The 16,835-nt window shown below is 34.1% G+C and overlaps 2 long non-coding RNA genes across 2 annotated transcripts; both read left to right on the top strand.

Annotated features, from left to right (window-relative positions):
• The first annotated feature begins 10,754 nt into the window (after positions 1-10,754).
• Positions 10,755-11,468, top strand: LOC125499580 (uncharacterized). The gene is made up of 3 exons (XR_007276524.2): positions 10,755-11,087; positions 11,196-11,272; positions 11,362-11,468. It is a non-coding gene; the product is annotated as an uncharacterized LOC125499580 (long non-coding RNA).
• A 1,181-nt stretch (positions 11,469-12,649) lies between these two features.
• On the top strand, positions 12,650-13,927 carry LOC130589418 (uncharacterized). The gene is made up of 3 exons (XR_008967077.1): positions 12,650-12,804; positions 13,315-13,677; positions 13,822-13,927. It is a non-coding gene; the product is annotated as an uncharacterized LOC130589418 (long non-coding RNA).
• The last annotated feature ends 2,908 nt before the right edge of the window (positions 13,928-16,835 follow it).

The following is a 16,835-nucleotide window of genomic DNA, read 5'->3' as shown; positions in this document are numbered from 1 at the left end:
CTGCTACTGAAAGGGCTGCTGGCCAAAAACGCAGCCCTTAGGCCTGTTTTAACCGTAACCCTTCCGTTTTTTTTTTCCACTATTATATTGCTTCAAGGATAGATTTATTGAAATTTGTTGATTCATAGAATTGGGACATTGTTATTGGCTGTGTTTTAGTTGGTGCTTCTAGTGACTTTTGCTCCCCCACTCTAGGTTTTCCCACCACATTTCCTATACATATTCCCTACCCTTACCTAAGCTCCATTAAAACCCTGAAAAATTCCTCTTGAGCTTGTGTTTACATTGTTTATTGGATTGATGTGGAGTCAGTTTGTCAAGGTTAAAGAGCACGTTCGCTACTTGAGTCGACATGATTAGGATGAGTAGCATTAATTATAATTACCTTTCTAAACACATGAGAGTGTGAGTGGGAAGGGTTTTTATGGTTGAGATGGTGAGTGATCGGGCACATCTATTGTTTGCCACAAAAATGTTGAGAGGAGTGACACCCTAGTGAGTGCCCTTTCAAGATTTTGCATGTCATATAAGGCAGCCGCATTTGATTGCTTGCTTCAGCGATTGGTAGTTAGAGTAATCTGAATAGGTGAACTTGAATTTTGTCTGCTTGAATGGTTCTTAGTCACGAAAATATCTTGAACTGTGATTTTCCTATCTGAGGGGTAAGGCAATTGTTTCCATGTGTTCATGTCTTGTTTGCTTGAGGACAAGCAAAGGTTTAACTTGGGGGAGTTTGATATCTCACATTTATACATAGTTTTTAGATGCATTTTGATTGCATTTAGACTCCCTTTAGAGCATTTAGGTGCATAATGGCATGAATTACGTAAGTTGTGCTCTACTACTCCTTGTTTGCGTGTTTTGATGATTTTCATGTTACTTTGATGCAAATTGATTATGATTATCTAAGATCGAGCCTATTAATCATTGAAGATGAAGATAACATGCACAAGGATCACAATGCATCCGTTCGAGATAATTTCGAGTTAGAATGAAGCAAAGAGTTAGTGAAAGATGTGCCAAAACTGACACCTGTTCACTATTTTGATCATAACTTTTTATAGAAAATTGATAATAAAAAAATGCAACCTATGTTGGAAACTAGACTTCAAGGGATTTCCAATGATAGGTCACACGCCCCAATCCACTTCTGGTTTGAGAGATACAACCTTCGCAAGTTGATGCAAATATCGCAGTTTTCTCGCCCGGTCGACCGGGCGGTTTCGCCCGACCGGGTGAAATGAAATTTTCACCAGGATGCAAGGCATATTAGCACGGTCAACCAGGCCAGAAAGGAGCCAAAATCGCTTGCGCGCCCGACCGGGCAGATTTTTCTTTTTGTCGCAGAAGTTGAATCATCGTCGCTCGACCAGGAGGATTTGCTGATTCGTTGTAACTTGTCAATCATCGTCGCCCGACCAGGCGGTTTCTCGGGACGGTTTTTTTCGCCTTTTTTAGCCGGTTTTGTAAAAAGTATAAATAAATTTTTAGTATTTTCGATTAGACTATCTTATTTTCTACGTTTTTAGGGCTAAACTTAGTTTTTCTCTCTCTAATTTTGTATGAACTTTTACCTTTGAAGATTATAGAGATCGTTGATTTCCTTTTCATTGTTCTTCAATCATTCGGTATTCCTCTTTACTTTCTTTAATTTAATGAATTCTTTTTCGTTGATTATGTTTATTGAGTTTATTATTATCATGAGTGAGTAGTATATTTCTAGGGCTTAGAGAGGGAAGCCATGTTTATACTTTTTTTATTGTAGTTTGATATTCTTCATTTGGATTGAATTAGAATAATTCCTGTTGATTTGCTATGCTTGTTTAATTCATGTAATGGCGCAATATCATGAGTTATGTTTAGCTAATAAGAATTAGAATCGAAAGATCGTATTCATTAGAGGCTTGTTACAATATGTAGTTTGATTATGTTGAGTGACCGTACTGACATAGGTTAATCTAAGAGTTGTTAATACCTAATAAAGGATTAACAAAATACTTTATTTATTCGAACCTCAATCCAAGTATTGTTGAACTATATTATAGTGATTAGATTGGTATAAGCATGGTGGACCGATCAATTGCCCTAGGTTTTTAATTATTTGATAAATTTATATCATTTGGTGTTCTAGTTTACTCTAGTTTAGTTATTAATTCTTCAATCGATTTTCTCTCTTGAAGTAGTTAAATAATTGACCATAATCTATAGAACTCCTCTCCCTGTGGCTCGACCCATATTTGTCAGTTTCTGCTAAACAGAGACCGTGCACTTGTGGTATATTTTAAAACCCATCAACATGGCGTCAACTCAAATGTGATTCTCCTACCAAAAGGTCAAACCAGGAATACTCTCTCAACAAAGTATTGAGCCAAAAGGAATGTGACTCTTCAAAGAATCTTGAGTCAAGAATTCCACGTGACAGATGATCATTAGAATTGCTCATGCGATGAGATGCAGATTTCGCTCTTAGTTTAGTTGCCTGGATCATAAATAGAATCTGCTTCTTCCACCACTTCCATCAAGTATGATACACCCTTTTAATGTAGGATGGTTTCTCTACAAAATTGGCCCAAAGTAAATTAACGGTCCCAACTCTGATATCATGTCAAATGACCAACTCAACCATCAACTTAAGTTGATGATTGAGGCTCAAAAAATAGTATTATACCCTATAATGCAATAGCCCTTTGGATTTAAGGTGTGGATGCAGCACACGCTGACCATGTTAGATATGAGCTTGAGCAACACCCATCATAAAAAGAGAGGGTCCATGACTTAAAACCATATGAAAATAAGAGCAGTAAATCCTTGTATTATAAAATGAACTTATCTCTCTTCTTTTATTAATGTGAGACATTCACATGTGTTATGGTTATACATCATATATTCAACATTTGGTCCATTTCAGTTTATCGTTTATGTGGTCTTTTTTTAGTTTGTAATTAAGATTTTAATTATTGCATATTTTGTTGATGTAAAAAACTTATTAAAGGGTTGTGGGTAGCTAATGAGGGACTAACGTGTGGACATGGACAGTCATTTATTAGCAACTGATATTTGTTTCATCGGAAAAAAAAACCGTTGTTGAAGAGTCTCTTATTATTTTGGCGAATTTACCAAGTTTTTATGGTCACTTAAGAGTGGTTGGTGAAGTCCTAGCCCACTGTATTTACATGTGTCCTATGTTCATGGAGCATTGTAGCAGGCCAATAGAATTATAAAACGTATGACCTTATGAAGATACTCCAAAATGTTAATGGCCAACTGATTTTCCTCATCAATGATGGGCCATGAATAATCAACAGTACAATATTTTCCATTATTCTTTATGAGACACTTTTTATTTTTCAAAAAGAACTACTGAACTATTACGTACTATTTTCATGAAACTAACAACATGCCATTGCTTTTACAGTTGAAGTTTGCAATAATTGCTCTTGGTGAAGAATTAAGGTTTAGAGCAGATCAGTTTGTTTATGCTTTGATAGATTACAGTGCTTCTGTTGATAATGTGTTGTACTTCATCAAGATGTATATAATAGTAAGTAACCAAATTAATGATCTCCCAAGCACGTACTAATATGCCTTTTTATAAGTTATTGACTGACCCACTAAGAACAACGGAGCATCACAGTAATACTTATGAGATACGAAGAAGAAACCATTAAATCTGGATTGTTAACAAGAAACAATCACAACAAGAGTTTGTAGTTTGATCTTGTTTAGGAAAATTAGAAGCAAGTACCGTGGAAATGGTTTCCCACCTTTATAACACATATGACACATCCATATCTAGTATTTACACATCCCTATATAACTACAAATGTTCCAACACTTTCATAGTGTTTATTATTCTTCTCGTATTTCCCTACTTTAAAATACTTATAGATTATCAACATAAATATGATACACCAAACCATAAACACCGCATATATTTATGCGTTAGAGACAATCTTATCATCTTATTGTTACTTGTTAGAGATTTATTACTACTTTCCCCTCATAGAACATTGTTATGAGTTGTTTGGTATTTTCAACCAAAAATTTGGATATTAGTGAGGAAGAAATAAAATTTGACTTAGTTTTTTCTTCGAAAAAAATAACTTTTTTTGGTTTGTGTTAATTTTGAGATTTTGAATCCGGAGAAAAGATAAATCTCTACCAGATAAAGGGAATTATGGTCTCTAATACATAAACTGATAGAAACATGACTACATGAGTATCTATTACAAGAGCTCATCCCTATTTTCACGTCATAATTGTTGGGATTTTCATTAACTACATTGCTGGAGAAAACAATTCATTTTTTGTAATCTTGTCTTTTTAGATTGATGTTTTAAATTTTGTTGGTTAAAAAATACCTAATAGACACCAACTAGTGTAATTGATAATACCCTTATTGTAATATAGTAATATCTAAGAACTTGGATCAAATTCATAAACAATAACTTTTGAGACTCTTTATACACTAAAAAGTTAAGGAAAAAACATTATACCTTTGATTTAATGTTTCCTATCTTAATGATACTTAAATAGTTCATGACTCGTTTTCTTAGAAGTTGGAACTTCTAAAACACCTTAGTAAAAGCATGACCAGCCGTTGACTCGTTGCCCACATATCATGGGTATGGAAAAAGGTAACATAAACTTATCAAAAAAAAATCGAGGAGAGAGAACAAAATATGGAGAGTGTGTGATCGGTTGGGCATAGTTATGGACCAAAATGAAGAGAACAAGGCTGAAGTGTACGATCGTCGATAAAAGAAAGAGAAAACTGAATCAAGTAAAGAATTGAGATAACAATCCGTCTTGCATGGACCCGGTTCACACTAAAAATAGTGTGGACCAGGCCCAGGCACGTGACCAGTTAAGAAATACTCACTTATACACTATATAAAAAATAGATACACTATATCAAAAATAGATAAACTATATGATACATAGGTACACTATATCATAACTACGTACACTATATCATAACTACGTACACTATATCATACAGATGTACACTATATCATAACTAGGTACACTATATCCTATAGGAACACTATATCATAACTAGGTACACTATATCCTATAGGAAAATATTTACTTAAACGTATTACAGAAACATACACTATATCAAAAATAGATATACTATATTATACATAGGTACACTATATCATCTTAACATACATTATATCATTTTAACATACACTATATCATATCAATATACACTATCCTAAACTCACGTGATATGGATCGAGTGCACACTAATTAGTGTGCACCGGGTTCATATTAATTTAAAACATGATAAAAAAAAATGCTAAAAGAAAAGGAAAATTTGATGATAAATTATTTTGGGACAACCATTAAATATACTCTTAAGTCAAATATGTTGCTATACTTTGGGTCTTACAGCTGTTTCTGTAGTAGAGGGGTATGACAATATGATTATAAGATTTTTGTCCATCTCCTTTTTATCAATGTTTGAATGGATAATAAAGCCCACTATTGATGTAAGCCTTTGTGACACAGTGCATACTTGAAGCCCAACTCCCTCATGACGACACCAATTTACGTACAATTCTCTTCTTCGTTACTTGGGCCCGACGTGTAAACCTCCAAGAATTACAGGCCCACATGGATATGGAAGGCAATAAGCAGGCTCGTTACCAAAACATATACTTCCTCCATTTCGTTTTAAATGCAACAAAAGGGTATTATCTATGAGATATAAAATATTCATTTATTGCATTTAAAATGAAATGGAGGAAGTAATACATTTGTAAATTTTAATAGTTATAATACAACTGATTATTAACCTGGGCAATGTCTTGGGTCATTTTATTTACTAATGTGTGAGATTAGATTTACATCGTTATAAAAGAATCCTTAAATATTATAGCAGTGTAATAGATTAACTTGAACCAATTAGTTATCTTCTTACTAAGAAAAATCGGATCCTGATTTTATGGGACAATCACCAAACTAAAACCTTTGTTAATTTATTTATAGTTAAAGCCAAACTAAAACCTTTCAATAACATAAAAATAACGATAAGTCAATTTGATACACACTTGTAGAATTGTACTCCCTCCGTCCCATAATATAATGATTGTTTCTCTCTCTTGAAGTCAAATTTTAGAATCATTGACCAATTATTCTCATTAATATATACAAAAAAACATACCCATGTAGGATCCTGTTAGCTTTTCCTCCTATGTGTACTTTCATAATACCAACTTTTTATATTGTTTTATTAATACTGAATTGAATATATTGAAGGTCAAGTGTATATTTTAGAGGTCGTGCAAAAAGGAAACAAAACATTATATTATGCGACGGATAGTGTAGGGCTGGCAATGGGTCGGGTTTGGTCAAGATCAGGTTGGGTTGGCGGGTTGAGAACCCCTTGACCCAACCCGACCTGTTAACCTAAACGGGTTGAAATTTACAACCAACCCCAACCCAACCTTATGATAAACGGGTCAACCTTCAGGTCGACCCGTTTAATTTTTTTTCGTGTTTTTTCTAGAAAAAATAAAATAAAAACAACATAATTTATTTGAAAATAACAGTAGGCAACAAATTAAAATTAAGTCATTAAATAACCATATGATAATATTGTTCAAAATCAACATAAGTTTTGTTCAAAATTAACATCATTACAACTTCGTAAGCAATTGTTCGACCTTAGTGTACTGACTCCAATTTTTTTAGGAATTTTTTTAACTTGTTTTTTTTTATAAATGGGTTAGGTGGGTCAAAATCAGGTTGGAATTTTCAACCCGATCCAACCCATTTAATGAAACGGGTTGGGTCAGGTCGACCCATTTAATTAAACAGGTTCAAATTTTTGACCCAACCCATTATTAATGGGTTGGGTTCGGATCGGATTGGCGAATTGGATAACATTTTGCCAACTCTAGGATAAAGTACTAAAAACTCAACTGTAGCGTAAACTATATCCATTTGTTATTACCGATCTAGCAAATACAATTTGAATTTCAATCAAACATGATAATGAAAGCTAAATATAAGATTGATAGTCAAAGAACAATATTCATGCAAGTAATATTAGGAGTCATTACACTTTTTTTTTAAAAAAAAATCATCTTAAATTTATGTGTATTCAAACTATCTGGTTTAATGTTTTAAGTTATGAAATTGTTATTTTGGGATAATGTGATGTAATTGTGAGTTTTCTATTTGTTCATTAGTTATTGAATACAATAAATGTGCGGTGTATGTTATTCTGTCTTCAAATACTTTTTTTTCCTACAAAGACCAATATGAGATTGTACATTAGTTTGGTTAGTGTTTTTGTATTCAAATGAAAGGCTATGGATCCGAGTCTTTCCACACTTATCTTAATTTTTGCTATGTGTCATTTGTTTAAGAGGGGTGTACATGTGAAATCATGACCATTCTTTACCTTGAGTTTTAGATATATATATAGCATATTATACCATCAATGACAGATGCATAAGTGGATATGGATGTGTGAAAATGTTGAGATTTCTTAAGTTAATTAATGTCCCACGTAGACCTGTCAAAGTTGGTCCTGATCCGAAAATCCGGTCCGAAATATCCGATCCGTGGTCCGATCTGGGTCCGAACGAGACGGTCTGAACCTTGATCCGAATCCGAAACGGTCCCGATCCGGTCCGAATCCCGATCCGAAACGCATCCGAAATCCGAATGGTCCGATATAATCTTACCCGATCCGACCCAAAGGTAAACCGATCCGAAATTATTGGTTTCGATTTGGCTTTGATCCGAAATACCCGAAACTTACCCGTTTTTTTATATAAAAAAAATATCATTGGCATAAGTATTCCATTCATTCCACCATATTCCGATTCCGATCCGAAATAATAGTCCGAACGATAACCCAATCTGAAACGATCCGTTCAGGTCCGAATGTAACTTGATCCGAAAACGGTCGGATCTGAATTGGTCCGGTCCGATTCCGATCCGAAATAATAGTCCGAACGATGACCCAATCCGAAACGGTCTGATCCCAGTCCGAATGTAACTTGATCCAAAAACGGTCCGATCTGAATTGGTCCGGTCTGAATCCGATCCGATTGGTCCGATTGCCAGGTCTAGTCCCACGATATATTTGATACTAGAATTTTTCGCACGCGATGCGTGCTTGAATTTTTTTCGAAACAAAAACTCATTTTCTTGGGCATAAGAGTCAAAATTTGAACATTAGATATACGAAGTATAATTCTTTTTAGGTGCAAAATTTGATTGGTTTAGTTTCTGTCACTTAAGTCTCTCACCATTGCTTTTGTTTTTTTTTTTCTAACTTTTCAAAGTAAAATTCCATGAATAAAATAGAAATTTTTATTCAATTTATTTATGATTTCTAATATTATAATTTTTTAGTTGATTTTTGAATTAAGTACATTACTTCATAAATTGTAAAGAAAGTGGACACTTTGATTTCAAGTCAATTTTTTCATAGGTTGTAGTTTGTAAGTGAATTTTTAAGTTTTTGTAAAGTTTACTCATTTTGTGATTTGCATAACGTAAATTATGCAATTTTATGATTTTAGTTGACTTGTGAGTGATTGTTATAATTATATTTTTGGTATTTTTGTTTGAACCTCCTTTGATTTGTAAGTGAATTTGTAATTTAGAATGGGAAGGGGATAACATAGTCTATTCACCCGGAGACATCATAGCTCCCCCCTTCCCTTATACTAGCTTTTTATGCACGCGATGACACTTTGAGTAGTTTCAATTATATTTTTCTCCTCTTCTAAATGTTAACACTTTGAGTTTCAATTATATTTAAAATGAAATTTTAAAATTTTCATACACAATCTGATTTTGCATGAGATGGTCATTTTTATTTTTCTCCTTTTCTAATTTTAATACTTTGAGTTTGAATTATATTTGAAATGAAATTTTAAGTTTTTCATACACAATCTACTTTCACATGAAATGGTAATTTTTAATTTTTATCCTTTTTAAAATTTTAACATTTTGAGTTTCAATTATATTTGAAATAAAATTTTAAGGTTTTATCATACACATTTTGATTTCGCAAATTAATGTAATTTTATTTTTCTGAAAATGAATTTTTGGAAAACTTGTTCGCAAAAAGGAGGTCTGATGCTTCAGTTTCTGATTTCCTTCCTCTATTTCTATTTTCTTTTTCCTTTTTTTACTTCCTTTTTTTTCACTCCTTTTGGCTTTTGCTGTACTCTTCGGTTTTTTTGTTTTCTTTTTCCTTTGTATTTTCTCCCACTTTTTACTTCTTTTATTTTTACTTTTTCTTTTTCTTTCATTTCCTTTTATTCATACTTTATACTTATTGCAAAAATATTCTTAATCATCGTTTTTGAGAGGAAGCAATTTTTAGAGCCAAGTTATTATTCACCTATCTTAATTGAGAATAGTATTTACGGTCCGAAGAGTACATACCCTTTTTAACTAAACATGGATATTTTGCAAAAGTTTTGGGCAAAAATTTTATATTGGAATTTTACTAAAAAAGAACTGAAATTGTTACTTTATATGAAAATGAATCAAATTTCATACACATCTTGTTTTCTGATTTTATATGAAAATGAATCAAATTATATAAAAGTCCTTCTCAACTAATTGCTATTATCCATTTTTTCAACTACATAACAATCGACTAATGTGAAATAACTTTGAAGATTAAAAGAATTATGTACCTGTTTGAAAGTTCGAAAATCGCCGGGACGAATGTGTGAGTATGTAATTTTTGTGAGTATGTAATTGTGAATGGTTTTTGAGAACAATGATTTGTAAGTGAATTTTGTGAATGTTTTGTATATATTGACGTTCTATTATATTAGTTTTAGTTTGTAAGTTAATTTTAAGTTTTTTGTAAAGTTTCTGATCATGTGAGTGATTTGCGTGATTTCTTCAACGTGATTTACTCAATTCTTTGAGTGATATGTAAAGTTTCCTGATATAAGTGATTTGTGAGTGATGTTGAAATTTAATTTTCGATGGCTTTGTTTGAACCCTATTTCGGTATTGATATTGTTTTTGTTATTTAGTAAGGGAAGGGGGGCAAAATAGTCCATTCAAAAGAGGACATCATAGGTTCCCCCTTCCCTTATGTAATAGAGATAATAGAGATATGTTGTACTTTAATTCTTGAATAATATTTTGCATAAACCTTTTTACCTTCATAATTAATCGCTATTATATAATATAAAAAGATAGGTCCAAATCTTAGATCTTAGACCCTTAAAAAGTTAGAAGTTTGACACTATTCCTTTGAATAGTGTTATGAGTCACAAAAGCATGAAAATCACTACTCCTAAGCCTTGGCAAATCTCAACCCTCCATCTTTCTTACCATCTGAACCGCACATTCCCTCCTTTCTCTCCTCTTCTCCACGTCTGTCAGTCTCTCTCCTACCATCCATCCCCTTTCCTCTTCGAATCGAAACTGTAACCCTAGAGCTGCACTCCCGCTTCCACCAATAGCGATTCCTCTGCTTTGCCATCTTCTTTAGTCGCTTTTGATCCCTCTCCGGCGATAACTTAGGGTTTGACTACCTTGCTATCATTCGATCATCCATCAACTCTCGAAAATGACGGAACCATCGTCCAAATGAAAACCACATCGTCCACACCAGGGTTAGATACTTAGATTTCTTTCATATAATTAGGTTTTTCGCGTCTCAAATCATATGTTCTTTTTGTATTTTTCAGATCCTTGTTTTTTCCTCTAACTTTGCTTTTTCTAATTTGTGTTTTGCTTTGGGTTAGGCGTTTAGGGTAATATGAATCAGAGATTGGCCTAACAAGTTGCACTTTGCTCTATGATCTATCTCACTCCGAAAAGCATCTGGACGGATTTCCTTTCTCTCATCGCATTCGTTCTCAAAATTTGGATCTAGCTCGAAAAACTTAGGGTTTCCACTAGCTCTCATCGCATTCGTTCTCAAACTCGAAAAAGTTAGGGTTCCTAAAAAGGTAGGGTTGCAGAACGATCATCGGCAACATGAGCAACAAAATTTGGAATCACATAACCATAATTCGCAACAACAGCAGAATTTGCAGCAACATCAGCAAAATTTGCAGCAGTTTCAACGTCAATTGCAGGTACCTAGGGTTTCGTACTTTGGTGATTTTAGCCTGCTGATAGGGTTTGTGAAGTGATCTATCACCGGACCTTCATTCATTAATGTTTGTGCTATTTGCTATTTTTAGGAAGTCCAATTTTGTTGAATTCAGGAAATTTCTGAATGAATCGCAGAGTTTACTTGGTGGATTTGCATGCACAGCATGTAAGCCATGCTTTCCTGAACATTCTCATACTATAATTTTAGCTTCTGCTGTGAACAAGATTATCTTATTAAGTTCCTTTATTATATAGGGTATTGATGTAACCGAGATTTCTGAGGATAGTCAAGACGATCTTGAGGGATTGGATGCTTCAGTAGCACATATTGCAAATCTGTTGTGAACAGAACCTGCCGATGGTAACTGTCTGAACTTCTTTCACTGAAAAAACGTCAATTATATGAGCAACAGAAATTGTGCATATGATTTGCAAAAAAAGTCTGCAATGAATGTCAATCATCACGCAAAAATCCAACCAAAATTCAAGACAAGATATTTCTTACATCTGTTAATCTGTTGCCTTCTTTTAAACAGTTAAACTTGGTATTGGAGGATTTAGTATGGGTGCTGCTGTAGCACTATACTCAGCAATATGATTACATTAATTGAGCATGACATAAATGCAAAAGAAAGAATTGAGATTGCTCACCCTAGAGCAAAGTCCTGGCACCGTTAATAAATCTTATGTTTCTAAATGCAGAAGAGAACAAGATCCTCGATTGGCCTCCTAACTTTTTACTCTTATGGACGCAAATCGGCCCACATCAACTGCACCCCAATTTGTTGTAGTAGCATCAACTAACAGGTTGTTCCCTACTCTGATATATGTACTATCCTGCTTTGTACTAAATCTTCTTCCCATATGATAACCTGTTTATTTTTATGCTCTACCTTTTAGCATCTTCCTGGGCAATTACTATCAACTGTCTTCATAATGGTTGTAATTGATATATATTGCCATACTGGTGGTCAGATCAATGTTTTTCCTTATGTTGCTGCGTGAAGAATATCTATAGAATAAGTTAGTTATATTGTTATTGTTATTCTTGCTGAATTTGAGGGCAGGAGGATGCATATATCAACTTCCTTTGAATACCTTGTGCCACCTGATAAATTCCAGCTTACTTTAAATTTTATCCTGAAAATTCTTCACAAGTTTGATAAGATGATAGTTTGATTATAAGAAATGAATTGGTGGCTTGGTGACACCATTCTTTTCTTTTTTGGGTAAAGGTTTTCTCTTTGTTCAATATAATTGAAGAAAGAGAACTGTTGACTATAATATACTAGCTTCCAGACCATGCGAAAGGATGAGGAGACAGTATTTGAAGTTTTGATCCCGTAATGATTTGTATGTCGATGACTGCCTCCTGAAAATTGATGTTGCATTATATTAGGCTTTTTCTCATGCATTCATCATGCCTTGGCCCTTTCCTTCCAGCAGTTTCTTGGTTTATTCATTACCTCTAATTACTATTGCCGAAATCCTTTTGTTGAACAATTATATATAATTTGTTCCTTATGTTTCTGTTTGTAGGATGTTCCAGTTGATCAATCAGGTGACGAACCTTCAGCGGAAGAGGATGAGGGCTGTGATCATTCATATGTTCTCAAAGATGATATAGGCTATGTATGCCACGTTTGCGGCGTCATTCAAAGTGCAATTGAGACTATATTTGATTACCAGTACATAAAGGTGTCAATTACTTTATGTTTTATTAATCTCACCACACGACATGGTATCTGTTTGAAAGTAAGCTCCTTTTTTCCTATTGTCTGGTATCTTAGACCTTTTAAAAGTAGGAGTACGTTCCCTACACTATTATAGTGAGAAAAAGGTGACATGAGGGAAACAGGTTCAAAATTTTAAATATTTAAGTGACTCTCCCACCAATTTTAGGCTAAAAAAAGCTCGATTATATAACCACCCCTTCAAAGATCAAGTTAGTTACCCTTTAAAGCATCTCAACATTTGCTTAAATTGTTTGCTTGTAAGATTTTTCCCTTTTTAAAAATATCAACCCACTTTTTCTTTTGTGAATGGTTTTGCTTTTGTAAAATTTTGGAGTTTCGTTTATTCTTAGGTTTTACATGTTGCTGCATGCTACTCAATTTTTCCGTATTTCTTTCAAAAGTTTCCTATTATTTGATTTCTTAAGCTTTCACTTTTATGTGTTAAATTTGGTTGATTTGTATATTTTTGTAGATTCAAAGGAACAACTATGTGTGAATGATTTAGATTGTTTCTGTACCCCCTGTTGCCTGTTGGTATGTTCTCTGTCTCCAGTTTCCAGTTTTAGCAATTAGTGGGTGTTTCGAAGGATTCAATCTTTGAGCAATGTGATTGATTTTACGAGATATAAGGTCACAAATTTACTAGATATATCAGACATAAATGTGACCCTATATTGAAACAGATTTTAAAATTTATGGTCACACATTTTTATCAGTGACCCGTAGTTGCAGTAATGATTTTGCTAATGTCTTACCTTTTATGTTTACTTGCAGGGTTCATGTGCATGTTGTTGGAGGACAAGCTGGCATAATCTTTCTACCATGGTTTTCTCAGGTATTTTCATGGACCTTGTTGCTTTTCTCCCCATTCTCTCCCCTGCCTTTCCACCTCTATACTATGTGGTAAATAATTGGGTTCATTTTTATCTTTCCATGTTATTGGTTCTAAGTGTGTGAATGTGCGTGTTTCTCTTGTTAGGCTTTCCCACAAGCCAATCTCTCATATCAAGACATTGAAGCTCTTACAAAGAGAACACAAGATGGAGGAATAGAGGTCGTGAATGCAAAGGCTAGAAAGGGTTTAGACTTTAGCAACATTGTCTATTGCGTAAGTGCTAATAAAATCAGAAATATGCAATGTAATATCGATGTGCTGTCTTGGTCTTTCAACTTTAGAAACCTCTTATGCTTAATTGTTGAGGGGTTGGAAGTGGGTAATTCAAGTAGCTTTTTATACTCAAGGTCGCACATAGACTTAAGCTAGAAAATTATAAGTTGAATCTGATTGGTGAGAATCTTTGGTCAACGTTTATGAAGTTTGACACTGAAAAAAATTAACAAAATCCCTATTAAGGGCCAGAATTAGTATTTTATAGTATTGAATAGACCTGGTGAAAGAAAATATGTGATATATTCTCCTTTGTAGAAAATTTACAACCTTCCATTCTTTTTAAAGGTCCTGTGTTCAAAATTCACTCTGAACACCCTATTAATGATGTTGAAAAGTTTGTGCACTAATACATGTTAAATGAGAAAATTTTAAACGAAGGACCTATTACAACTATAACCTAATCTCAGCCTGTTGGTTAAGATGTCATTGGTAATCTCATATACAACTTTAAAAAAAAGCAAAACAAACAAGATATAAATCAGCAACTGAGATAATATGCCCCTTCTGCTACATTCAAACTGATCTTAACATGAACTCAGATTTTCATATAGTTGCTCAGTTTCTTTCAAATTTCCAACTTCTGCAAAGTTCCTCTCTTCTGTGAAAATATATTTTCCGATCATCAATGTTAGCCCTTCTTGCTTGCTCATTCCAAACTGTTTTTTCTCTGTGAATGACCGATTCTTTTAAGGGTGAACGCGAATAAGACACAACTGGCGCATTCATATAGGAAATATCAGACATAAATTTGTGACCCTTCTATTCGAATTTGTTTTATCATAGCTACTCTGAAGGTGAATCTATCTTTCATACTCTTGAAGGTGTGCAAGGGTGGAGGAGGTTGACAGGGAGGTGCATGTGTGTGGGGTGAGCTGGCGGTGCAGGCTGTGCAGGTGGGAGGGACTATGCAGGGAGTGCAGGAGGCTGTAGGGGGTGCAGGGTAGCCTATGCAAGGGGTCCAGGTAGAGAGTCTGTGCACAGGGAGTGTGGGGGGTTGTTTGCTGTGCAGGGGGTTCCTATGTCTACAAATTAGGAGTGTTTTGTCCCCTTGGTAACTCTATGTCTCTATACCTTGAGCAAGTACTAGACTCTTGGCTGCTGCTAATTTTTAGCTTGTTTCCTATGCATACTTCGGTGGGGAAAGTAGTCTAATATGAAATGTGCACATTTTGTATTTCATGGTAACTATACCTGGAAATGCAAGGTGTATGATGACTTCATACTTCAATGAGTGACTGGTGTGCTTGGGTAGCTGGAAGACATTTATCTGATGTTAACTCTATATCTTAAGCGAGGGTCATAACATACTCCATACCTTTTACGCCTCAGACTTTTTCATGCTAGACCTAATTAGCATGTCAAAGCATGTAAAGGGCAATTTCAGCTCTCCATCTACTCCTTCCATCTCAGCCACACAATGTTTTCTTCTCCCTCTTCTTACTTGCCTCTCTCCTTTCTCTCTCCTCTTACTCGCCTCTCTTGCTGTTTCTCTCTCTTCTTTCTCTGTTTTTTTTTGCCATTGCTATGGAGTTAACATCGCTAGAAACATCGAAGGTCCGATTCTTGCTCTATTCTTCAATATGAATTGTAGATTTCTGTTTTGCTTTGGCTTTTTATTGATGCTAATTCGGTTCTTGCGTTTGTCATATCATCAGTAAGGGTTCTTGATTTTTCTTTTTGATTTTTGCATTTTTACTTTTTAAAGTCTTTAATCTAATTTGAATTGAAGGAACGGACAACGTTTTTGATAGATTTTAGTTTTTGATACTTTTTTTGCAAATTCTGGGCTGCGTTGCTCTACAAATTGCGATTTCTGAATTAGAGTATTGATTTCCTTTTCTTGTGTGTTTGATCTTGTGAAGGAAATTGAGATCTGAAATATTGTAATTTAATGTAATTTTTTTACCGTGTTATTTATTTGTTCATGATTTAGCGAGTTTTCAGATATATTCAGCTGGGAGAACTTCAAACAGATGCTTGCAGATGATGTAAGAATAGTTTCATCACTGCCTTCAACCGTTGTTAATGGACCAGCCAAAGAGAATCAAAGTCTTTTTGAAGCCACACTACATTCATTAGATCCGCCAACACTACCTTGGACGGGTAAGGGGTAACCCATTACTTACGACTTCCACTTTCTCTATTTCATTCTTTCTTTATCTTCCACCTTCACATGAGTTTATGGTTTCGTTTCTTTTAGGAATTTTTGGATCTGAAGTATTGTATTGATTTATGGCTAAAGTAATTTGGTTTGACAGAAAGTTAGCAATTACAAAGTTGGTAAATTCTCTTTCCTTTCCTCTAATCGATTTCTAGAGTTTGACTTGGTTAATTTCCTTTGATTTATTTTTCAAACTCGTGGTTTTTTTAAATTTTAATTTTCTGTTTTGGAAATTTTTTTTTCCCTTGAACAAGCTTGTTATATAATGGGGTATGTTATGTGTCTCTGTAATGAGCCAATTTCTTATTGATTGACATTCTAGACCATACAAAAACAGAGGATCGAAAGAACTGTGAGTACAGGTACGGATTATGTAGTAGTGATGTGATCACCATTGATGTATTCTTTGCATTGATTCATAACATTCGGTAAACATGAGAACCGATTTAAAACAGAGTATTAATACATTTACATTTATTTGCTTCAAGTCTCAAATTGAATTATCTGATTTGTACAAAGCTAATTGAACTTTTGAGGCAAAACACAGAAAAAGAAACATTGACTGAGCACAAAATTTTATCTATCTAGAGTAACAAAAAATATATAAGTTAAGGACTATAGAATGACATCCTACATTTGCATTTCCAGCTTATAGGCTCAT

The sequence above is a fragment of the Beta vulgaris genome, chromosome 1, assembly GCF_026745355.1.
Source record: "Beta vulgaris subsp. vulgaris cultivar EL10 chromosome 1, EL10.2, whole genome shotgun sequence".
Lineage (NCBI taxonomy): Eukaryota > Viridiplantae > Streptophyta > Magnoliopsida > Caryophyllales > Amaranthaceae > Beta > Beta vulgaris.
Note: the sequence above shows the minus strand (reverse complement) of the source record. Positions and strands in the feature narration are given on the sequence as shown.